We start from the raw sequence: 25,610 nt of genomic DNA, 5'->3' as shown, positions 1-25,610 counted from the left end.
TTTGATTGTCTAGCTGTCTTACTAATATAAGAAATACCGTTAATCACAAAGAAATCACACAGAATTCACCATTCGAAACAAATCGGCCTATATTGCAGCCATTCAGGAGCCATTTCGGGTGCTGAAAAAAACGGCTGCAAAACAGATGGAAACTGCTTAAAATAGGTTCGGGGTGATTGGAATAGTGTCCCTCGATTGGTAACTTTAATTGATTATTGTCAAAGTTTGCTTACTTAGTTTTGCAATCTGAAAACAAGTTCTGACAGAGGAAAAGATAGAGAACAGATCGATATACTTCTGTTTGAATTTCATCCAACACATTTTGAATATTTCGTCTCAATACACAGGCGGTTCCTAAAGCTGCTTAGTATATGTTCCCTACCTTAATTTTAGTTTTTTCATTGTCTGATAGTGTCCGTACATGAATAAATTACTACAACCACAAACAAGATTTTTTTAAAACTTCCAATATTTTTATAATTTTTCTTTTCTAATAATGTATTTTGGCAGTACTGCCGCCCAAGAATAAAAGCAAGCTGTCAAAAAGTATGGTGGGTGCTGATAAATTCGTTTTTGCGGTGTAGCTGCACTAGTGTAACACTTTTTATCTTGTAACTCCGGGAACGGTGTAATACCGTCGTGAAAACGAATTCATAAGTGTCAATGAGCACTTTGATGCACACTTCTTTGTTGTTGCACTTTCAAACTGTGCAGTCCATTTTGGTGGGAAGTGCGCAATAATGTTATCTTTCATTTTCGTTTGGCGCACAACATTCTTACCGCCCATCTCTCCCCTTGAGTATTGCTAGTTCCTATCACCCTACGATTGTCCAACCGAGGCTTTCGATGAATCGATGAGAGCAGGCGCATGCCCTCCCACCGCATGCATAAATTAATGTGATTGATTCCGGTTAACAACGCTCACGCGTATAAAACCTATCATCGAATGACGTGATGCGGTACTAATTTTAAATGACACGCTGAAGGAAATGAAAGAGTCATACTTTGCGTCAATCATTCCGTCAATTGAAACAGTCATCAGTTGTGTCTGAAATTTCATCGTGATTCAATGACAGTAGTCGGAAGGAATGAATTGCAAATGAAACAATTCTAATCGAAATGATCATTTTCAAAAGGGTGTTCTACGTTTATATGGCACACGCGATCGAGTTTCTTGAAAAAGGATTCGGTCGGGTGAGATATGGTGATCAAAACATACCTTGCACGCATTTTTTTCTCCGGAAAGCTGTTGACTGCTGATAATAATCGAAATGACTGCGCGAAATGCTCAGTTTCATTTTTATGCTTCGAAAATGGTAGTTACTTTTCACTTTCATCCAAAAGCACTAATAACTCTAGGAACAGTAGAGATGGTCAGGTTTGATATTTTTCAAACCCCTACCCGACTCGAATCCGGATTTTCTGTGATTGAAACCCGAACTCGACTCGAACCCGATATTTTTTTGGGGTCGATTTTTTATACCAATTCGAGCCTGCCCTAAAGCTTTGAACCTCGAATGGTATTAAAATTTTGCATGATATTAGACATCATTATCTTATAATTATGCTTATTTGATTAAGTCGGGTTTCGGGTTTGCAAACCCAAATCCAACCTGAACTCGACTTGAACCCGTTTTTTTTCACCGAACCCAAACCCGACCCGTACCCGACACCTTATTTGCTTGTTGTTTGAGTATACAGAATTGCTGTAACTTTTTAAAGCTTGTTGGCAATCATTCTAAAATTTATTTCGTAGATTAGTGACAAGTCTCCTCACTTGAATTAACACTACCTAATAGGTTATTGCTAGGAAAGCCTCTTCCTTGCAAAAATCAATTGGCGTGAAATCCCTCGAATGCAAACACGAACGACCTTGTCATTGTCACTAGATACGAACGCTTTGGGGCACCATTTTACCGCTATTAATATGCATCTACTCGCTTCGAGGTTAGTTGAGCACTCGCGCACACCTTGCAATTTGTCACACTAATCACTGTCGCCCTCTCTTTTTCTCTTTCTTCGGCGGCATGCATTGTGGACAGATTTAGTATGCACCACTTGTGAAAACGGCAAATATGCACTGAAGAAGCTCCAGCACGATACATTTTGAACGCGTTCAAGTACTCTACAGACGAGGACGCTCTCGAAACATGATAGAGGCTGAATCCCAGTGCTGTTCTATTAAGTCGAGTCAGGCTACTACTGATGGGACCCGTTGTAAAACTTAACGAATCGTATAATATTCATCAACAAGACAAAGTCAACAAACAGACAAACAAACAAACAGGTAGGACACAGTGCATCCATTGGGTGGGTACAACCACTCATAGCTGCGTCGGTTGGTAGAGGAAATGGACTAAGGAGGCACGCGCGACCCAGTAGCAAAGATAAATTATTGCATAGCTGTTTATACCATTTTCGTATTTCTTCACCCTTCCCAACTCTCCCCTTCCTTTCGGTTAGACATCAAGCAAACCGATTCTCCCATCTATAAGGAATGCAAAAGAGGCCATTTGGCGTCATCCGTGTGGGCATTGTGAACCACACACTCAGGTGCAACAGTGGTTTGGGATTTAGTACCTTTTTAGCAAACGCGATGACATGTTCGCGACCGGTTACAAACAGGCAGTGCTTGACCTCTTTTTTGCGCGGCAAAAAAGGGACTTGAAAATTCTTCGAAAGTTTATCATGCTGCACAATTTTATGACATCTCTCGTTTCTTTCTCGAGTGCAAAGTGTTTCGATCATGACCGAATCAAAGCGGCGTTTATCGGACGTCGTTTGTCATTTTTATGACCTTACAAGATTTCACGCCTGCCGATGTCGATTCTACACCTACGCTTTCTCACCACGCTAAGCGGGGAACAATTGCAGGCCGACATCCGCCACCCAGCGGTCGGGTGTATTAACCGTTCTCACTCACCTGGCAATAAAACACAACTCTCGCCCGATAAGTACTCACTAACTCGTGTAAACAGCAATAAATTTAGCACCTTTTTTCCCTCATTGTGCGAGATTTTTCAATCCTCCTCCGTTTCAAACACGAGTTAAGATCGGATTCGGCAATGACATTCCCGTCGACACAAACCAGGAGAGCTATTAACCTACTTTACCGGGCATTGTTTGAATGGTGCGATTTTTCAACCGGCCAAAGATAAAGGCCGTTAGGCTAAAGACGTTTAATGGCCTTCCCCCGCCAAAGACGACACTAGGTTTCTCTGCATTCTACATTGTTCCGTAGCCGTTGAGGGCTACAAGGTGTCGCAGCCTCAATTAAAAACTGGGAAGATTTTTTTCTTCATCTGTTTATTGTTAACGAGTTATTCTCGCGAATTTAGTTGGAATGGCTTTCTCAAATTTGAATGGAAGAGTTGTAACAAAATGGATTTCTCGACTAGAAAAAAACATACGCTGGAAAAAGTTACAAGTCGATAATTCCACTGCCTTTTTCTCTTATTACCGTCGTAGCGGTTTTATCCTCGTCCTAAGTAAATTTTATTCGCCCAAGATTTCAAATCTAAAAAAAATTATTCACTAAAATTTTTCGGAGAATTTGTATATGTGCTATATGAGCATGAGCATGAGCATGATTGACCGCCCGCGGTTGCTACTCCGTTATTGCCAGATCAGCTGTAATTACACAGAGAACCAACAGATGATGCTTGGGACCAACATGCATCCTCAATGTGTAAAAACTGGTGACCTTAATCTTTGTATTAGGCAATACCAGCGCCGGCCGCATCCGAATGCAGGTCAAAGAAGGAATTTGTATAGGAAAATGTTGACGTGATACTCGCTTATTGGAAGCCGAGAACACCTCTGCATTCCACGAGAAATCACTGGGATGTTGGAGAAAGGGCAAGGTACACAGCAGGGTTCGTTTTGGTAAACGATGCGCTGATTTCGAGTGTCGGGTTCTTTAGAACAAGTATCGCGCGAACAAGTTCATTATATCCGTCACGATATTCATAATGCGAATCGAAGTCATTCAGTTTGACAATGTAACACCGCAACAATAAATCGTACGCAAGGATACTGGACCTTTGATCAAATTGGGACAACTTCAAATGATATGGTATCTCCTCGTAAGGTGATCCTTTTTTTCTCTTTACACCGAAATCAAGGACGCGTTGTTGATCTATCTTTAGATAATTCGACCTCATGAATGTATCGACGCGGAGTTCGTTCAACCGGACATTTCTACCTAACAAATCGACCAACGACGTTTCTCGTATACACTTTGTCTGCTCTAAAAAAAAGATACGATCCCGCGAAAAACACACCTGAAAAACAGAATATAACAATGATGCGCGCTTATTACGAAAACGAACCATGAGTATATTTCTTGCCAAACGGTCCGCGATGTAGCCTTTGCTACTCGTAGCCATCAGCTATTTGTCAATCCCGAGTACTTTCGAAGAAACGACTGCACGTCGGCCGACGCGATTCTTTAAAGGGTATACATTGTGTTTTCGTTAATCGCGATATTTATCGACCGGACGAAATCTTCGGTTAAACAGTCACAGTGAGACATGAACAAGTATCTGGGTATAGCCCTCGAAATCACTGTATTCTAAAAACGTTCATATAAGTAAAATGCTCCCGAGCCACTATGCACGACCGCTCTATTCCCTCCTACCGACGCAGAAACTCGGGGACACGACTTTTCACGCCGATTCTATCTTAGTTGTCGATGCGAATGTTGCCTATTAAGTAAAAAAATTGGCAAAGTTTCATGCATGCAAAGCCTTAATAATTTAAAAATGCAAATTTCCATATTGACCAATATATGGTCTTAAATTTGGTAACAAAATGCCGACCTAGTCATGTTTGGAACATTGTATACAAAACATAAACAGCCCAAAAGCTAGAAAAATCGGAAAAGTGAAGCATAAGATTTCATGTATTATCACTGAACCATACTCCCAGCTTCCATAAACCACACCATTGCTCTCGAGGTGAGAACATGTTTGCTAATAAAACCCTACTTGAAGCATGACCATGCAAAACCGTGGTAGATGACGGATTCAAAGTATACTATGCGTCATATTGGCTCATTACTAAGTTGAGCTACCCATTACCTTATAATGGGTTGGAACTGTTGGAAAGATAGAAAAATGGCAAAGCTTGGTGCATCTAAAACATTAAGTGCAAACATCAGGTGTAGATGTACATACTAATCAAGTCTTGAAATTATTGACAGGACCAAACCAATCATGATTATTTCAGGCTGACTAAATAATCCTCGAAAGTCAAACTCGACTCCATTGAAATTTCTATTACCTGTCATGCGAGAGTCAGTGCGTTTAAAAATTCATGGCACACGACACATCAGTAAATACAACTTAATTAATCTATTCTACCATAAATTCTAATAAACAACACAATTACACAACACCACACGAAAAAAGTCTCCAGAAAAACATCTTAATTGCACTTTGTTTTCTATTTGGACAATCGAAACTGTAACAGTTAACATTCATAACGGCCACAATCAAAACGGCACGCTACGTCGTTCTTCAAACTGGCAACTACGTGGTATCCGGTGGATCATCACATGATGTAAACCATATTCGAACGCGGACCAATTAGGAAAAAAAAAATAAAATTCCAAAAGCGAATCGTGTATGTCGTATCGAGCCCGTTGATAAGTTAACCTACCTCACCTGACGATTCTCATTGCTTTCACTTGTGGGAGAAAAAAAGTAAAACATTTCAAGGCTCATCGCGCAAACAAAAAAAAAAACCCTACTCGCAGCCGAAAAGCTACCACACTTCGTGCACCCAACAGATCACACATTCACGCTTCTGCCAAAGTCCAAAGCCCGCTAAAAACCACTACACACATAGCCTTACATTCATGAAATGTTTGATACAAAAAACATATACTCATCTGTTTTAGTTTGGTTATGCCTATGCCAGCGAAACAAACGCCGACTAGCACAGCGCACCGCTATTCTCTCCGCTCTCCAGGAAGTGCCGTTCTCTTCGTTCACACCACCATATGCACTCCATTATCGCACGTTAATAATGAACCGCTTGTTAGCGCGACGCACAAAGTAGGCACTCACACTCACGCAACCTAACTGGCCTAACAATTTTCAATTTGATTTCGTGGATAAATTATAACTTCCACGCATAGAACACTGTGTTTTTCACAAAACCTCCACTTTTCTCACTTAAACAAAGCATCACAGATCACAACTCTACACTTTTTAGCAAGTTTGGCCCCTCATTTCACTTATAAATCAATAACTTTAACGGATTGCTTTCGGGGCACGTATTATCGGTTAGTTGTGTTGCCAGCTCCCCCTCGGAGAATTTGTATATGTGCTATATTGAGAAAAACGTGTTTGCATGAGACCACTTTTGTCGGTCAGAATGTATACATTTTTAGGTTGTGAGAAATGAAATCAGAAATATTTTCAATGTTTTCTTTTTGATATGACGGGACCAAATAGCAATTTTTCCTTATTCAAATTGGCAGAAGACTCCAGAATTTTGCATTTGCCGTAATTCTATTGGAATTAAATCATAATTTTCGGAAATGTGATCTACACGACCAAAATTTATTATATTACACTTTAGAATGCCAATTTTGTATAATCTTTCAATCTTGCTGAAACCTTCTGGTGAAAATCTGTAATACCTTATATACAGATGAACAAGCACAGCTAGGTGTTCTGGGTGTTTTAGTTCAACGTAATGTTGTAGTGACAAAACTATTTGTCTACTAAAAAATACTAGTGAGTTTAGTTTAGAAGTTCAGGTACCCGGAATATGATATATCGAAAAAAGATCAATTTTCAGAGTGCGGCTTAGTAGTCAACAGTTTGATTTTTCGATTTTGCTAAATGGGAACTCCTGACCTAAGCAATTTCAACAAAGACATAGATTCGCATGAGAACGGCCAGATTTCAACACCAGGTGAATTAGCTCTTGTTTTGATTAGGATCCTAGCTTGCTTCGAAATAGCCGAATAGAGAATCATAAACAGCGCGGTCATCTCTGTTGTCTACCAAGTTTATCGAACCTTAATTTGAGTGTATCATAGACCGGTTACTGATTATTAGAAACAGATCATCATATAATTAAAAACGCCATTTCTCAAACAGCGGCATCTTATTCTTCAAACTAAATCGTGCCAATGTTGATCGGTTTCTTAAAGCACAGGACGACCCGGACGACCGTTGAGGTCAGTATCGATGCTAAAACAATTCCCAATGTCACTGACCGTCCGGTCCACCGGCCGGAAAGCCTTTCGCCTGTGTTGGAAGCTTTAATTGCTGTGCGAACGTCTTGCAGGCGGTCTTCCAGCAAGTCAGAGTGTGCGCAGCAGTTTTTTTAAATGGCTAATCGACAACATTTCAAATGATTATTAGTGATTATTAAACGTACCATAATCATGCAAATGGCGTTGATGGCAGTAATCATCGGGGTGGTGTGGTAACGGTGTGTATGTGTGTGCATACATACTCCTGCCGGTATGCGTAACGTACTTCAATAAACCTTGAACTTGCTGAATGACGATATTTCTGCGTCTTGCCGCAACGACCGGAGGAACCGCAGTCATCTCGAGCGAAGCATCTTCACCTGTTCCGAGCGCTTCGCATGTCGGCCGTTGCCTTCTGATCCAACGGCTGAACGGCGCTCTTGGAGGTTGAGCATTTTTCTTTCTTTTATTTTGCTTATTACACCGAGTGGGAGATCATGTTCCTGCCCGTACGGTCAAGTTTATTGTAGTTTGTTACGAATTTATGGAAATTCGCTAGAAAGATACAGAAGGTACGGGATCGTAAAGTGTCCGACTGTCGATAGGAACGCTGATGCACAATTGGACGCCCAGTCGCGCCTAACTTTGCAACTGTGGTGGGCAAGTACAGTCCGAAGCTGGTAAGCTGGTAAATTCCAGAATTTACGACTAATCAGCCCTACCGCTGGTGATTCGGTCGATGACTTACGCGTCGAAAGAACTGCCAATCTGCGGTGCACGCACTTAGAAAAAGTCAATAAACGCTACTCTATGGAGTGTTACCTATATTACCCATAATTAACTCCAGTAACTCATAAAGCTGTCGTAATTTAACAGCCCGTTTTTCTATCAATGATTGATTTTTGTTCTGCTTCTGAAGAAAAATGCCACCAGAAGAGACCAAGGTTTAGAATATCTATTAGGTGCGCAACTAAGTTCTCGCTCAATGCCAACTACAACTATGTCTTACCTTTCTAGCAGAGCTCGAATACTGTTACGATGAAGGTATTCTTCCTTAGAGGCTACCCACGAGTCAAGCCATTTTTTGAGGTCTTCATGTGAGCGGAACTACTAATGAGCTTGATCATATGCCATCGAACGGAACAAATGGTAATCTGACGCTGCAAATATGAGCGCTTCTATGTAAGTTTTGAGGACTTGAGCATTATGAGGTCGAGCGTTGTCACGTATTAAAATCACCTTCGCAACGAGTCTTTGCGTGAAATCTGTCAAATATGCTTTATTATTCAGTTCTGCCTGATATAGTAGACACTAACTAGCATACAAGCTCCCTTAATATGAATAAAAAAAGTAGGAGGGTGGTATCCAAGACACGATTGCATAGTTGACGTAGGACTACAATAGTTTTATATTTCCTTTTGAGGTTCTGTTTGATTTGAGCTCGTTTTTTTTTGGCACGGTTCAATTTTAGCACACTTGTGTCAAAAACGAGCGATTATGTTTATTCACATTTTTCTAGTTTTCTTGTTTTTTTTTTCAACCAATTTAAGCTCAACATCCTTCAAAAGAAAGGTATTTTGGTTCTTTATGTTGCCGAAACGGATGGAATCGTTAAAACGGTTCCTGAGAAATGACCAGATGGTAATATCAGTATCTAGGTCGTCAGCCTAATTTCATAAAGCGACACCTCAAATGACTTGGAACTAAAAGTTTTTTATTGGTGGCCATATCTACTGTTAATGTTATCTTTGGCCGTTAAAAAGTAAAAAAAGTGATAAAAAGAGAACAGTTTATTTTTGGCATGGTACGATTTTGGCAACAGAAAAAATTCTGGCGTGTTTCAAAAATCGAACATGGTCTGTATTTTTATAATTAATTTGCAGCACTCTGTTTTGGAAAAAAAATCTCTTTAATATTGAGGAATAGCTTCCATTATTATACATATGAAATTTTATAAATATGTCAACATTCAATTCAGGTAAATTTTAACAGTTTATCAGTAAGTAGAATCAGAAAAAAATAAACCAGTTTCAAGATACCTAAAACCAACGAAGATGCCATATTTGAAAGTCATATTTCTGTTATCCTCAAAAATGAACCGGGCTAGAATGATAAACAACATTAGCCTCAGTTAATCATGTTCGCATAGTGTTGTGTAATTACAAGTAAGGTCATGGAAAGTAATATTATTTTGGAGATGTTAATGTAAAAAACGTTTTACAGAAATACTAATGTGGGAACTCTAATATCAAGATGAAATGAATTTGGTGTTCTTCTATATCGCCACCGCGGGATGCAAATAGGATTGTCATATTGAACTAAATTTATTTAAGTTTGAATACCTTTTGATAGATTTGTACGGAGCATTTTGGTTCTTTATTGTCTATTGAATATTCTATATTTAATTATTTCAATAAATCTGAAAACAGAGTGTAGAGTTCAACACTAAACAACGCATTTAATCTGTACAATGCACCAAATTTAAATACTCTGCTATCTGCCTTTACCGATACGTACAAAATTTTGTTGTCTCCGGTGGCGCAGGGTATTTTGCGGCACCCGAATAATTATATTGAATACTGATATTTGCTACTATACGAAACAAGAAGAAGAAGACAATTCAAACGGCAATTCGATTGTGTTCCAGACCGCAAAACGACACCTACGCGCTAACCCACCACGCCTCACTGTGCGTCGACAGCAGCAATGTAGTCTTTTGGCTTGGCTGCACACAAATGAGTATCGAGTTCTTTTGAACTGACAGATGACGAGTGGCAAGCGCTCTATTCATACATTGCTCGGTGCAGTACTGTTGCCTGTGCCAGCATGTTTTCCTTCAAGACATCCTTGCACCTTGCAAATTAAAACATGCTATTTAACCTATATAAGAGCCTGTTTCAGTAGAGGCCGCGCATAATAGTTCTAGACAGCAACAACAGCAGTCGTCCTCCCTTAGCAGCAGCACTAGCAGTGCAGTGGATGGCGGAAAGCGGCCACAGCTGTGGCGTAGCAATGGATAGCGCACTAGTTGCAGCGGATCTCAGCATCGATAGCAGCTGGGCCAGCTGATGCAGGGACTGTGGATACCAATGGCAGCGTATAGCGGCCACAACTGTGGCATGGCTATGGATAGCGCACTAGTAGTAGTAGCGGATCTCAGCATCGATAGCGGCTGATGCAGTGAGGCACTTTAGTGAAAAGCAGCCTCTGTGCGATAATGGGCACTAGTAAATGCATTCAATGAAAAGTTGACTCATTTTGACAACACGTGAGCCGTCTAGTTTTGAGTGTTATATCAGCATTTCATTGTTTACTTTATCACAAGAAATACTTTATTCGCCCTGTCAGTGATAACGCAAAGAGTGATCGGCATCTTATCCGATACTAAACTGAACAACAAATTGTCCTTTTCAGGATGAAATAAAAACTTGATTAAAGAGTTAATATTTTCTAATGAGTTAATTCACATTTTCAAATTTGTAAAAGTTATAAATTTTACTTCATCTCCGTGTCTCGTACTGAATTATCTTTTCCTTTAGACATGAGCACGACATCCGAAAAAATTTCATCTCAAAATTTAAAAATTGTCAAGCCCCAACCCTAACAAGCAACTTACTATATTATTGAAAATGGTCAAACCTTGTTGAAGCGCAAAATTCGATTGATCTGATTAGTCATCGTTTATTTACTAGAAAAAAATGACTGACACGCAAGCAGTCTGATTATCTTTCTTGTAAAAGTATTCTACTTCAACCTTGCGGTCGTGGCTTTTCACACAACCCTCCTGTTTTTATTTGGTTCTTAGGGTACTCCTTTACAAATTAGGGTGGTCCAAAAATCGACATATTTCAATTTGTATTATTTTGAAAAATGTGTTGCTTTTAAGCCTTTTAACCAATTCAAAATCTTTCTACGACAAACAAAAGGTCTTTCAAGAAAAAACATGAGATTGTTCGGTAGTTTGTTTTGACGTCACTGGAAATATGATAGACGGTGCCTGTATTTTTCTCTCAATATCAATTTTTTGTCTTTTCATACATCTTGTAGTACTTTATACAAAAAAAAAAATTGGAAGTTCTTCATGCATACTCGCCAGTCAATCATTTTGTTCAAATATACAAAACTGAATATTTTACAATAGGACATCATAAGCCTCCATAATTTTTATTTTTCAAAATATTTTCCTATGAGCATCTGAAAAGTACAATAAATTTCCCATAGGCTGTTGGTAATCCGATCGTTCCGAACTGTTTCGAAAGCAGGGCCTAGTTTAGGAGCTGGGGGCCCGGGGAAAATTTGTTTGTGAGGCCCTTTTTTCTTAAAACATTTAGAGGTATCGTTCTGGAAGGTGACGAGCAAAAAGAAGGGTCGCCCCAGGACTAGGGGGGGGGGCTCGAATTCGCAAGATTGTACGGTGAAAATGAGTTCAGAAATACATGTTTTTTGCAATATGTTTTACCACGATTAGGTATTGGTTGTATTTTTCGCTGAGTTACAGGTGTTTGAAGTTAAGCTAAAAATTGTGATTTTCATTTCTCATTCTATGTGCAAATAAAATTCAATATCACTTCAACTCGTCGAGAGAGACGTCTCTCTGGAAGTTTCGCTACATAGAGAGAGTTGTGAAATAAAAGTCTCTAAAAAATAAACTGCACACATTATAATCTGTAAAAACTGTAATTTGATTATGCGAACTTATTGTGCTATTGTAAATTTCCAAGCCTTGCTTAAACACAGGTTTCGACTTTAGATTCGTCACTCAATGCTTGAGTTAATTCATCTACCACAAAATCGGGCAAAAAATATATTTTTTAAGCTTCTGCTCGTACTATCTTTATTCACTTAAGACCTAAGACTAAACTACAATTCTTTAGATACTCTTATATATAGCTTCTCAGCAAGTGATTGTTTATGCTTTCTGTTTATGCTTTGTATAAATCAAAAGATAGTGCTGGTGCAGACTAAACATTACTGGTGAGCTATAGTTTATTTGCATTCCGGGAATTTTGATTTATGCTGATTTGGCGACGATGATGGTGGTCCTGATGAGATAAGATGGCCTGCCGGATATTGGTGACGTGTTCTGCTCAGCTCTTGCTTTTCCTAACACGGTAGACCGAATATTATACCTAGTTAACCAGTTGCTTCTGCTCAAACTAAACATTTTACTTCCAGATGGTTCCACCGTAGGACATGATTGAGCAGCAGCGGGTAGCGGTAGCGGCCGCGTCACCACAGAGAACAGACGTTCATCTTATTTTCGTGAGTGATAATGTGCCTGCCATGTGGCGCTCGTATCACTGACAAACCAAGCACTGATATCGATAAAACATCGATACGGCAATTCTTATGTAGTGCGGCAGGACACAAATCGTTAGTGCTTCAACGTATATTGCATCAAATTTTTTCACACGATTCTCAAATATTTTCATATGAACATTTTGTTTTTAATAGGGGGGATGTTTTGTGATAAATTAATTATTTATTAATATTTATTCAGAATTTTTATTGTGTGTTCTGCCACAAACGGAGACACATCAATACTATTTTCATATGAACATTATTATTTATTTAGGGGGGGATTTGTTAGTAGCTTAGGTATTTATGGTAAATATTAGTAAGTAATGAGTATGTGTGTCCAATCACAAATGGTGACTTCTCAACACTGTTAAAAATTTGTAATTTTAATTGTTAGGATTTGTTTGCTTTCGCAATTAGGACTTATCATTCGTAGGGATTTAAACCTACTTGTCAGAAAAGGGGAAGTAAACTTACAACTAACTTAATTGCTAACTTATTAGCTATAAAGCGAGCTTATCGTAGCAATTGAGGATTGCAACGATTTTTGTCGAAAATTGTTAATATTTTTATTTGACATAGCTTCTAATGGTTCAACACCAGTAAGTCTATGTAATTCGAGTGTACCAAGTGTTTTCTGTGGTGACACTTTATTTTGGCAAAAACACAAATATTCTTAAAACTGGCCATCAAAATTTCCGTAGGCTGTGACTTTCAGTGTAAAAATCCGCTCCGTTATCAGAGGACCTCATCGAGATTTGGTTGTATTATTTAAAACAAATGTTTACAAGATTTAAAAATATTTTACTTTTCTCCACACAATTGAAAATATGATTCGATGCCTCCATCATACGCAAATTCACCGTAATTACCGCTGTCGTGATAGCAGAGAATTGCGATCATCATCGCATCATAATTCAAAGTGAACAACAAAGTGTCCTTCTTAGGACAACCATACAAATGGATTAAATATAAAACATTTTCTAAGAGATTTTACGCTAGAATTGAAAGTGAATGTTGTGTCATTCTGCATGCTGCCCTCTGACTCTGACGCGACTTTTCACACCGAAAGTAGACTGGCATTTGATACAGAGACTCTGGCAGCGCGGCAATCGTCAGCATGTCGTCAGCATCGTCATCGTCAGTAAAATGTACATTTCAAGTGTTTTTTCATCAGTTTTTTGAGGAAAATAATATGTTTGGTGTGAGTGATTGTTGCAGGTATGTATATTTTGTTGATATCGAAAAATTATTAGACGGCCTACCTTACGCTGCTATATCGTTTTTTTTCTTGCTGTTTTTTATCTTCATCATACATTCCTTATGCGTTTGCTCATGAAGATGAATAACATTGCCCCTAAATAAACTGGCAAATGTGTATAGACCATGTCATGAATCGATAGGTTAGGACACACGTTATTTGCTGTTCTATATTTTCTGTTAAAATTTTATTCATCAATTGATTTCTGTAACGTCTCGTAAAATGGTCTATGGCCGTGTAGGGTCATTTCTGTTTCGTCGTATTTTGGTGCTCCGTTTTTTCCACTTGTCGATAACGTTCGTGGTTGTGGTAGATGAGTAAACGTGTGGATGATCTGTTTGGATTACTCTATGGGGTGAATGGTTGTATAAGAGAGCGACACGTCTGTGCAAGCGCTGCAATGTTGTTGTAATAATTTATTTAAATTCCTGTTTTCAACCGCAGAAAGTAGTACAACAACAACTATTATTCTCATAAAAGTCCGTCACTTCTATTGGGAACACAATATACGGACGCTTTTCACATGTTTTCGAATTTATTTTTATTTTTGCGTTTTCTATGTTAAAAATTTGAATATTTCCGCTATGAAAAACGGCCAACGGAAACCTTTTTTTTTCATTTCCTAATACTTTTTTATTGTTTTTAATAATTCAGAGAAATTCCACAAAAAAAAAAACAGGTAACCAATTGGATCGACCATTTTTGATTTGGCTGCAACTTTGCATAGACGTTTCAATAGGCAAAAGAAGCCATTCTGTGCTATTGGTTTAATTTTTTGGAACACGACTTATTTTTGGGAAGCTATTTAAATATGCTATTTTGGGAAGGTATTGATGATTACAAATATTTTTAGGGCCAAATCGGTTTGTTTGATCGGTGTGACGTTTTCGACAAAGTTGTAGATAATAGTTTTATCTTTCCGAAAAAAAACATACATTTAAAAAAAAAACTTATTATTTCAAAAAAGTGAGAAGAAAAATTAACAACTAATTATTTAAAAAAGCTCATTTTTCAAAAATCTTAATCATTTTTATAAAAACTATAAAAGATCACTTAAGCAATGCAATCGGTCCGATCATGAAGAAATCAAGGAAAAAAAAGATTTTTTGAAAAAAAAACTTGGACATGTCAATCAACTGGACAATCTTTTAAATCTAGACATCCGGAATCATTTCTAGAACTTGACAACCCGTAGCAATGGGAAGAGTGCCAAGGACATTGATTAACAAAGTTAGAAATGCCATGGAAAAATATCAAAATGCCAATGTCCTAAATGTCAGGAAGTCAAACTTTCAAACATGTTGCAAAACAAAAAATGCGGTAATATTAAAATTGCAAATCTTGAAAACTGTAGATATTTGATTATTTTGAATCTATTTATATATTTAACGCAAAAAACGTCTTATTTTCATAGGGTGGCCTTCCGAAATAACGAAAATAGCATGGAACGGCAGAATGAAAGATTTTAAATGCTCTTAACTGTGTATCCTCTGAACGGATTTTAGTCATTGATATCTCGTTCTAGTTCTAGTCTTTGAGATCAAAAAGAGGACTAAAATCTTATGATTCAATCAATCTCGTGCCCGCAAAGATGCAATTCAAGCACTTCACGAGCACAGACGACACTACATATAAAATCGATTTGACTTTGCGTACGACTTGTTGTTGTCGTTGTTGTTGCTTCGTTCGCTCGAGTGCACAACGACACACCCACCGGAACTATAACCGTCATTAGTCACATCATCCGATCACTGTAGCAAAAGATAATTTACGGACCAGCAGCAAGCAGACTTGCTGCAGCGCAGAAGGCGACGATTTCATGTTTGTATGGTTTCTGCGGCAACACACAATTATTCAATTGAAGTAGGGTATCGAACGTCTGCGTCAGTGGTTTTCCTCGGCCCTCTTTTGCATAAGATTGCTGCAGAAAAACTGCCGAAGAAAACCACTGACGAAGACGTTCGATACCCTAATTAATATTTTTCCGGCACTCGCTAGAAAATTGGTAATAATGATCAAAAATGTTTTAATTTCTTCACCATTTCTTCGTCTTTATCTTTATATTGTGTTTGTCTTGTGACACACCAATGACATTCTTTTAACTAATTTTTCAAGCAATTTCTCCGAGTTCTGTAGTTAATAACAATTTCACCATCACTTTTTCATCGCTTTAAATGAATTTCCAGTTAAAAAAATTGATCATTGCTTGAAGAACATGTTTATGGCATTGAAAAAGGCTCAATTTATGCTTGACAGGAGAAACAAATCAATTCACTAGTGAATTTCGTAATAGCTCCAGCTTCGAACTCAGCCCTCTTAGCTTAATATCCTGGTAGGAGCAAAAGTACGGAAGTCTAGAAGAAAAACTAATGTACTTCCTGCGCAACGTCCGTCTTATACCTAAAAACAATGCGCTGCGTAGTCCAGTTTTTTACATTCTTCCATAATATCACATCCGCGACCCCGCCTACTTTTGGCGTTAGTCCTCTCCGAAGGTACTTAGGACAATAGTACAGGCTTATTTCATCACATCATTATTCATTCGTCCACTGACTTTCGCGCGATTCCGGTGTATATTTTCAAATCAGTTCCAGTTCACATTTATTCTTTTTGTTTCTCGTGATTACGGTCCTACCTCGTGGATGATTATGTTACATCAACTACTTGTAAATTATGTAGATTGGTGGAGCTAGATAACAGAACGAGAATGATCCTCCAAGTGGCAATATGGAAAGATGAGAACCTGAACGGGCTCCTATCTGGCGTCACTAAATGTTCAGAAAAATGTTCTTCCGAATATCCAAGCTCTTCTCCCTTAGAGGAAAACAGGAAAAAGGGCAGTATTCGATTGGTTCCTAGCTTTGTAGTAAATCAACCTGAAGCAGTCGATGAATTTCTCACACCTCAGTACTATACAGTACACGTGATTTTACGACCAACAGCAAAACAATGCTATCATTATATGTGAAGAAAAAAAACAACGCAATTTTTTAATTACCCACGCTTCAAAAAGTCAATTCAAAGCAACGTCAATACCTACCTAGAAGGCACAAAAATGAATATGCAGCCTGCGATCAATTTTTTGAATGAATTTATCAACTCCTCGTGCGAGTGTCAACTTTTATTATAGATTACCAACCAAAAAGCGCAATAAAAATATAAAAGCGTTTATTCGTGATGTTTGTTCGCGAATTAAGCTATTAAATTTGCCTCGGTTGCGTTGTTCAACAATATCGAGCAGCTCAAACCAAAATCAATGAAGAGTTACTTGATTTGAACGAATAAAAGTAGACTTTATGATTTATCAATAAAACACTCACCATGTTTTGTGGTGTAACCTATCGCATCTAACATCTTGATAACAACTTACAGCTTAATGAACCCCAAGCTTTCCTTACTGCATGTATCTCTTGGTTCAAATTTAATGGTGCAAATTTGCGAATTGTGATGCATTTGGTGTACATGTGATTTATATTCTGTCCGCAAAAAACAGATCAATGTACATCGAAACTGTTATAAATTACTCTGAATCTCTGCACTAAACTTTAGCAGAATTCTAGCAAGCAAAAGTTTTGATTTATTCAATGTCAACAGTAAAAACCAAGTTGTCATCAATCGCAAAAATAATTGATACCTAACAGCAAACAGTGTGTGAGGAACTTCTAAAACTTACCACCTTCCCTAGAATCAACACTCCTTACTAAGAAGCTTAGCTGGCCTGCCTCCGGGCTGCGCGGTGAAAGTTTCCACTGATATCAGTTAGCACCCATTCTTCCGCCAAATTCCACCCGTCTGTTTTAGGTTTGTAGGTCACCAGACTGAACTGAACCAAAACGATGCAGATACTAAAAACAATCAAATTTGTGCGCTCATGAATGGTTGGCTTTATCGCGAGATCCTCGTTTTCAGCTTCCCATTAACATTTCACACTGCGCTCGCCGGATATCTTGACCGGCTTGGTAAAATAAAAATACAAGTCCTGTCTGCATTGTCCGCATCGAATCGGTTTATCCGTTGATGCCAAAAAAGCAAGTAGGAAAAAATGTACACAGCAAGCTCCAAAAGCGAAATCGATTGAAAAAGAATCCCTGCACATCAGATCGAGGTTGCGCGGTGGGGAGTAAAGATGAGGGTAAGAGCAGTACGTTAATCGAACGGTAAATTCCAGTTTCTCACCCAAGAAGCCACCTGGCTACAAACGGAGGGCCAAGCGGGGCTGCACCGAAACAAATTATTATCTCTCGTGCCGTGTTGCCGTCTGTGGAGCACCTCAGTGCATCTCGCGGTGACCAACGTCCGGAACAGCGAACACAGCGAAGAAGTGCGGGTTCTAGAGAACGTGATTCTGAGCCGGCAGAACACTGTTCCGCGCGAAACCAGTCGCTCGATTCCGCCGTTGATTTCGCTTGCGATGTACAACAGCTTTTCAACAGCGAAGGATATAAGGGATAACTGGCGATTGGGGGTGTATTGAACCGGTGTTATTGGATTTCGACATTCCGTTCGAGTAACCCCAAAGTTGTAGATCTGGCTCCTCTGGTTTTTTGTTAGATTGAGGATTTTATTTCTCTCAAGTTTTATTCTGTTTTGCTTCTATTCTTACGTTGACAAACTTTCACGTGATTTTCGAATAACTTTCACTATATGCCCCTAGGGCGTGTCAAAGCTAATTTCAATAGACATTTTTATATCTATAAATAAAAATAAAAATAAAAATCCATGCTAATTTTTTTAAACAAAAAGTTCGCACGTTTGCTTCATCAAAGATGACCACATTTCGAAAGCAGTAGCGCAGTAAACTCAACGCACTGTGGAGCGAGAGAGAGAGTGCCGTTTTAATCCCCACCAAAAAAAGGCCCTTTCAAGTGTCGCACTTGATTGACAACATCGGAACCAATGACTCTCGAAAAAGCTTTCGTTTACATGCCCATTTGCTTTTAATTTTAATTTCGTTCGACAAACCGCTCCGATCGGCATAATAAACATCAGAGAGTGAAAAAAATCTCCGCTTCTGTCGAGAGAAAAAAAAAACTGCATTAACACACAATATTTTCCTCTTGTATTTGAACCGACAGTCGAGGTTGTTAAACGAAGCGTTCAGTTTTTTTTTTGTTTTGCTGATGGGTGAATTTGGGTTAAATAATGGAGAATACGCGGTTTGCAGTAGACCGATTCATGAAGCTTCTGTCCGGTCTCTGTTGTGGCTTCGGTACTGAACCCTTCTAGCTTCGAGAATACCGCCATCGCATCCTCTTTAAAACCGTCCCATTATTGACACATTGGTGGTCGAATTATTTATTTCATCTGCCGGTCACAGCTTCAACAGTTCGTTGATTTATTTATTGTGAGCATCAGGATTTTTTTCCCTAGCCGGCTATTGAAATGGACAGAAAATCAGATCACCGTACCGAATCGCCTGGTGGAAAATCAAACGGACCGGGATGAAAGTCCTACATTTGGGTTGGGCGGCTCCGAATAAACGGTTAGATTCGTAAAGTTTTCCAGTTCACAGCAGCCGGAAAGTTATTCATGTCTGCAGCTCGGGAAGCTTTGAAAATGTTTCCTTTTTTGTAATTAACGAGTGACTTGAGTGATGAAAAAAATATGTTTTTACATTATAGTTTTAAATTTCTTTTTCAAAAAGTACAAACAAAGCGCAGGAAAGGTGTGTGGGAATAATGCTGATGAATTCTGACGATTCATTATTTTCAGAAACCTATCAGTTTTCACAGCCGAATTTGTGTGAGCAGTTAATCTAGCCGCTGAAACGAAGCTTTTACACTCACAACCAATTATAAATTTCGATCCATACAATTTTAATCCAATATTGTGCGTTGATTTTTGTTTCGATATTCTGGTTCAATGACATGGTATGGATATCCGACAAGCATTATGGCTAAATAAATAACCATATTTGCTAGTGAAACTGATTGCTCCCAGGCGATAGAAATTGCTACAATGCTCGGATTACTATTTGGGCTGAACAAGCGAGCGATGGATAAAGTACAAAGGAAACAGCGTGGAGATTCACACCAAACTTTCATTATCAGTTGTTCAGGTTTTAATTAGACATTCATCCTAGCATTTTATCACGGATTTTCAGTGGTGGGCACCATTCCGTTAATTCGCTAATTCGCTAATTAGCGACGCTAAAATTCAGTTAGCGATTTAGCGATTTCGCTAATTTTTGAGCTGGTTAGCGAAACTGTTAGCGTCGCTAAAATTTTGGCCTTCGAAACGCTAATCGCTAATTCGCTAAATTTTATGGAGAAGCGACAATAGAAATATTTAGAAAAACTGTGAATTGCTGATAGCGTACGTAAATTGCTTCGAAAGATGAACATACTTTACTGCGAAAGTTACTTTTGTCAGTTTTTTACCCTAGAATGGAGTTCCAGTTATCGTACAAGCCACAGGAGCATTTTGAAGAACAAGCACAAGGTCTAGATTGAATTTTTGGCACACCAAGAACTTTGGTAAATTGCAATGCGCTTGAAATTATGACAACTTTGGTTCTACTTTTTCGATTCAGATAATAATTGAATTTTCATGAAAACATTCCTAAGAGTATCTATTTTCAATGCAAGCTAAATAACTTTTGTTGTTCTTGTTTTTACAAAATCAAATATGAATACTGTTTCGTGAACCTCTTAATGTAAATAGCTTTAAAAAGTAATTGTTTTCGTTTGTTTAACCAAAAAAGATCAAAGTGGTCCAAATCTTACAAAACACGAGCAATAAGTATAGCGATATGACTATTTACATATTAAAAAGTTAGCGATTAGCGATTAGCGAAAGTTCCGCTAATGTGGGTTTAGCGTTTAGCGTTTAGCGATTATCGAGCTAAATTTTCCGGTTAGCGACTTAGCGATTAGCGTCGCTAAATTTTCGGTTAGCGGTGTCCACCACTGCGGATTTTGGGTTCGCCGTAGAGTTGCGCCATCTCATAGTTCATCCTTCTCCTCCAAACGTCATCCTCACATACTATGCCGAAAGTTCATTTAACTCGTACCAATATGAGCGGATTTGTATACTTCGCACAGCTCGTGATTTATGCACCTGAGACACAACCCATTTTTCGCCACCGATCGTCCTCCTCCCTCGGCGTGGATGTCAGTACAATCTGTCGGTCCCGTACCGGCGAGATGATCCTTGAACTCCGCAAAAAGGCAAAGCAAAAGGGCTCTACCTATAAAACGAAAGTGCTAAGCGAGGGGGTGCAAATTTAGGCGCTCACCCAGGAGGTGACTCTCCAGCTTAAGAACCTGGACGAAATTACAGAAGGGTGCGACATTCCACAAGCCTTCAAAAAGCACTGTGGAGTGGTCCAAGGCCATCCGCCTTTGTAGGGGTCCAGTAGTGATTCACATAGCCACCATAAAGCTCCCACTAAAAGAGTGAAACAATGCCCTGGAGATGTTTAGACTTTAGACTGAAGGTCGGCTGGTCGGTATGCCCCCTGGGTACCTTCCAGCAGCCCAAAGTCAGCTTCAAGTGCTTTTTCAGGATGGTGAAATAGGTTGGGCAAATGTTTGTTTTTTTTTTGTGAATTTTGGAAAATCTTAGATTGTTATCCAGGGTGGGGAATCTGATATATTTCACTAATTTTATTTCACAAAAAGTGAAGGAAATAATTTGATGGGAATGATATTGCCTCTACCAGTTATTATACTAAGATATTCGTATTTTTAGAGATTGAGAAAATTTATTTTGAGATTATAAAACCAGGTGTGAGGAAACAGTTTGATGGCTTACGATAGTAGAGTGCAGGGTGGGGAAAATTTACTGGTACGCTACAGTATTCACACGACAATAGCAAGATTTTTGTGATTACCACTGTCGAATGAAACACTAAGCGACAGTAGCTGCTACCAAAGTTTCACACGATTTGCTTTATCTCTTGATTTTTGTCACGAATTCAATATGAACAACAATTCTCTTGCTCACTTCTCTTTATATTGTTGTCATTGTATAGACAATCTCTGGCTCGTGTGTTAATGACTGTAGCTGTTCTGTGATATTGATTGCATCTATTAAGAATTGAAGTGGAATCAATTTACTTAGTATTTTTATTTGGGTCTAAGGACGTTAATTGAATTTGTAAGATTCATGCTTTTATTGTCCTGCTTTTGCTTAAATATGCTAAATTTGGATGAGTCTTTCGCTACAGCGAACTATTTTCGAATGAAAAAGTTTAGAAGTTGGGATTCAAATCTGCTGGTGTACACGAATAATGATATTTTTCGGCAATACATATATAGAAATTATTTATTTTCCATCTTATTAACGCTGCTGTCGCGGTCTGCAAGAGAGGCAACAGTACTTTTCGATACGGTGTCATGCAAAAATGTCAACTGTTCGACACACTGGTAGAGTGTGTGAGAAACCTGACAGTTACCTAACGTCTGTTTGCTTGTAATGGTCAAGGGAGCTGTTGAAAGTATGTTTTTTAGGTTCGAGGCAAGGATGAAGATTATCACTCGCGTTCATTTTTTTTTGCAAGCCGATTGCTCATTAAATAACCACAATTCTGAACAATTATGTATAACGACTTTGAAGTTCTCAAGTAGTACTTCAACATTGTTGAAGAGAGTATTGCTCGTACTCAAACACCGGAGCTGTAAGAGGACATCCTGGCTAATTATCACGATCACGGTTATTATCGCGACAATTTTCTTAAATCTGCTCTCATGGCCCCGGTGTTTGAGTACGAGCAATACTCTCTTCGAGAATGTTGTAGTACTACTTGAAAACTTCAAAATTCACGAAATGTGCCAGGATAAAGATGGTAGTATTCTGACGGACGATCGTGAGGTGACCGAACACCTAAATGGTGCCCAAGCAGGAGACCATAGCGGCGGAGAAAGCGATCCCGCCGGTGCGACAAATGTAGAAGATGTGCCAGCCCCAACGATAGGCGAAGTTAAGGATGTCATCAAGCAGCTGAAAAACAAGAAATCGGCTGGGAAAGATGGCCTCGGAGTGGAGCTTATAAAGATGGGCCCGAAGAAGCTGGCCATCCGTTTGCACCAGCTGATTGCAAGAATTCGGGATACAGAACAGTTACCGGAGGAGTGGAAGGATGGGGATGGGGAGCGTCCGTACGAAGTGTAACCTGTAAAAAACGCTCATAAGACAGATTGTTCTCTACGGGCATGAAACGAGGCCAATGCTCGAGAAGGACCTGCGAGTGCTCGGAGTTTTAGAACGACGAGTACTGAGGGCGATCTTTGGCGGCGTGCAGAAGAACGAATATGGAGGCGAAGAATGAACCATGAGCTCGCGCAACCCAACAGTGAACCCAGTATTCAGAAGATGGCTAAATCAGGACAGGTACGCTGGGCAGGGTATGTTGCAAGAATGTCGGACAACTACCCAGCGAAGATGGTGTTTGCCTCTAACCCGGTAGGAAGAAGACGATCAGAGTCGCAGCGGACAAGATGGGTAGAGCTAGATCTGGCAGAGAATACACGGTGTCCCAGGGATTGAAGAGCGGCAGCTAATAACCGAGTGAATTGGAGCAACTTTGTAAATCAGGTCATGTCGTTATGACGGAATGTCATATAAATAAAAAATAATAATGCCACGATGTTGTAGATGCCGGAACGGACGTATCCGCTGCACGATGTCCGTTTCGACGCTACGGTGTACCATTATTTGCACGCGCACACTCCTGCACAGAGTAGCTTCACCGTTTTCGCCATCACGGTTAGAGTTCGACTGATAGAGCTGTCAAACTCATGGGTTACTATGTTTTTCTTCAGCACGTGTGAAGGTAAACCCATGAAAAATAGGCAATTTTGGAACATTTTGTACCGCAAACGTTAATGCGTCTGAATAATATTGTGTGTACGCTTTATTGTCTTCGTTTTAAGTGAGGGATGTGCTGTAACCATCTCTGAACGTATATATTGATACTCCCTTGCAACATACCTCCTGCCTACTATCTACTCGCAATAAGTCGGAAAGACTGTGGGCACTTGCGATACGATCCTACTGACACTCACAGTCTCTCCCGAGCCGAGACTTGAACCAACGACGACTGACTTGTTAGGCCAGCATCGTACATCGAGACTAGCTGGGAGATAATGATGAAATAACATTCACTTTTAAATCTAGCGCAAAATCTCTTGGGAAATGTTTGATCTACAATCTATTTATTTGGTTGTCCCAAAAAGAACAGTTTATTGTTCAATTCAATTTGTGATATGACGCAGTGATCACCCCTCTGTGATACCACGACAGCGAGAATTAAGGTGAATTTGTGTATGATGAAGACATCCAACTATCTATTCAATTGGATGGGAGAAAGTAACATATTTTTATATTTTGATGTAAACCTTTGATTAAAATAAAATTACCAAATCTCAATAAGGCACACTGACAACGGAACGGATTGTCACACTGCGAATCAGACAGCCGGCAGAAGGTTTAATTGGCAGCATCGACAATACTAGTGTTGTTGCCAGAATGAGGTAGAGCATCACGGGGGGAAGTGCCACTACTGCTGAATCATGTCCGACGGTGGAGCCATCCGCTAGTAAAATGATTAGTTTGAGTAAAAGCAGCCTCTTATTAGGCCCACAAAGTGCATTGTCGACCGTGTTTGAGGAAGCAAGCATTGAGCAACTAATCAGAGGTCGCAAATTGTGTTTCAACAAGGTTTGATAATTTTCGATAGTATAATAAAATAAGTTCGCATAATCGAACGATAGTTTCCTGCACTTGGGCGTATGTGTGGATATTTTTCAATCGCTTGCTGCAAGAGCGAAGGAAATCTGTTGAAAATTAAGCGACTTATAAGCATTTAAATAAGGACAAATTTCGTCCGACAACTAAATAAATAGATTGTTTTTATATTTTCATTTTGTACTCCTATGTAACCGAACTTCCTAAAAACGTAGCTCTACGTTAAAGCAAATAATTAAAAACAAAAAGTTTTTGGGAAAAACAACAGTCATCTAAGATTTTCATCAAGTTAGGTTTTTTAGATAGACAACTTCGTTCACTAATACTCTTCTGAACAAATCAAAATGGGCTAACAAGTTTCCAACGAAAACATTTTTTTTTTTTATTCTCGCTTATTTTCCGTCGGTCTAGTTCCGCCACTGTTGTGGCCAATCACCGACGCCCAGGGAAGCGACTCCACACCCAGGACCCTAACTCACGACCCGTTTATTAACGGACCGGCGCCAACGGCTTTACTTCCTCATGCGATGGAAGGCGTGATCCCAGAGATTTTTCGCCTCAGAAAATCTCCCGGTGTCGGCTAGGATTGAATCTAGACCAGTTTGGGTTGGTTGTGAGTGGATCACGCCACCTCACAACCATCGACACCTATGTCGGCGGTGGAATTCGAACCCAGGCGTCGAGCGTGGTTGGCGGAGACGTTACCAACCACACTAGGCCCCCGCTGAACAAAAACATTGTAAACCCAATATTTTTCACGTTTATTGCTTATTTCCCTTAATTAATCGGCTGCCATAACTTCTTTCATACGCGGTTTCCCATTAGAAGGATAATTACGTTGAAACTACTACTTTGTTCACTTCATACCTCATAGCGCAACTAACCTCCGAAATTTTTCAAAATTTAACCGAGGAATTCAATTTTCTCCCCGTCACGCCAGTCACTCATGAGTGCCGACAACAGCCAGTAATCACTGTCATATCCTGAAGCCAACCGCAATGTGTGAAATAGTTTGGAACTGCGAAGCATAAAGCATACACATTTAGCCTTATCCCAGTCCAGTGGCGACCAATACGCTCAGCTCATTAATTCATTATAGATCGCCTCCGGCAAATGACGCATCCAAGGATGAACATAACTGGAGCAACC

At 39.3% G+C, this 25,610-nt stretch overlaps 1 protein-coding gene and 1 non-coding gene across 4 annotated transcripts in view; both read left to right on the top strand.

Moving 5' to 3' along the window:
- LOC129728938 (uncharacterized protein DDB_G0283357-like) overlaps positions 1-25,610 on the top strand; it is a 280,035-nt gene that overhangs the window by 60,771 nt on the left and 193,654 nt on the right. The gene's annotated exons all lie outside the window — the stretch shown is intronic.
- Positions 1,131-1,310, top strand: LOC129719250 (U11 spliceosomal RNA). Its single transcript, XR_008727170.1, has one exon. It is a non-coding gene; the product is annotated as a U11 spliceosomal RNA (small nuclear RNA).

The sequence above is a fragment of the Wyeomyia smithii genome, chromosome 1 (genome assembly GCF_029784165.1).
Source record: "Wyeomyia smithii strain HCP4-BCI-WySm-NY-G18 chromosome 1, ASM2978416v1, whole genome shotgun sequence".
NCBI classification, from domain to species: domain Eukaryota; kingdom Metazoa; phylum Arthropoda; class Insecta; order Diptera; family Culicidae; genus Wyeomyia; species Wyeomyia smithii.
This window is presented reverse-complemented; position numbering and strand designations above follow the sequence as displayed.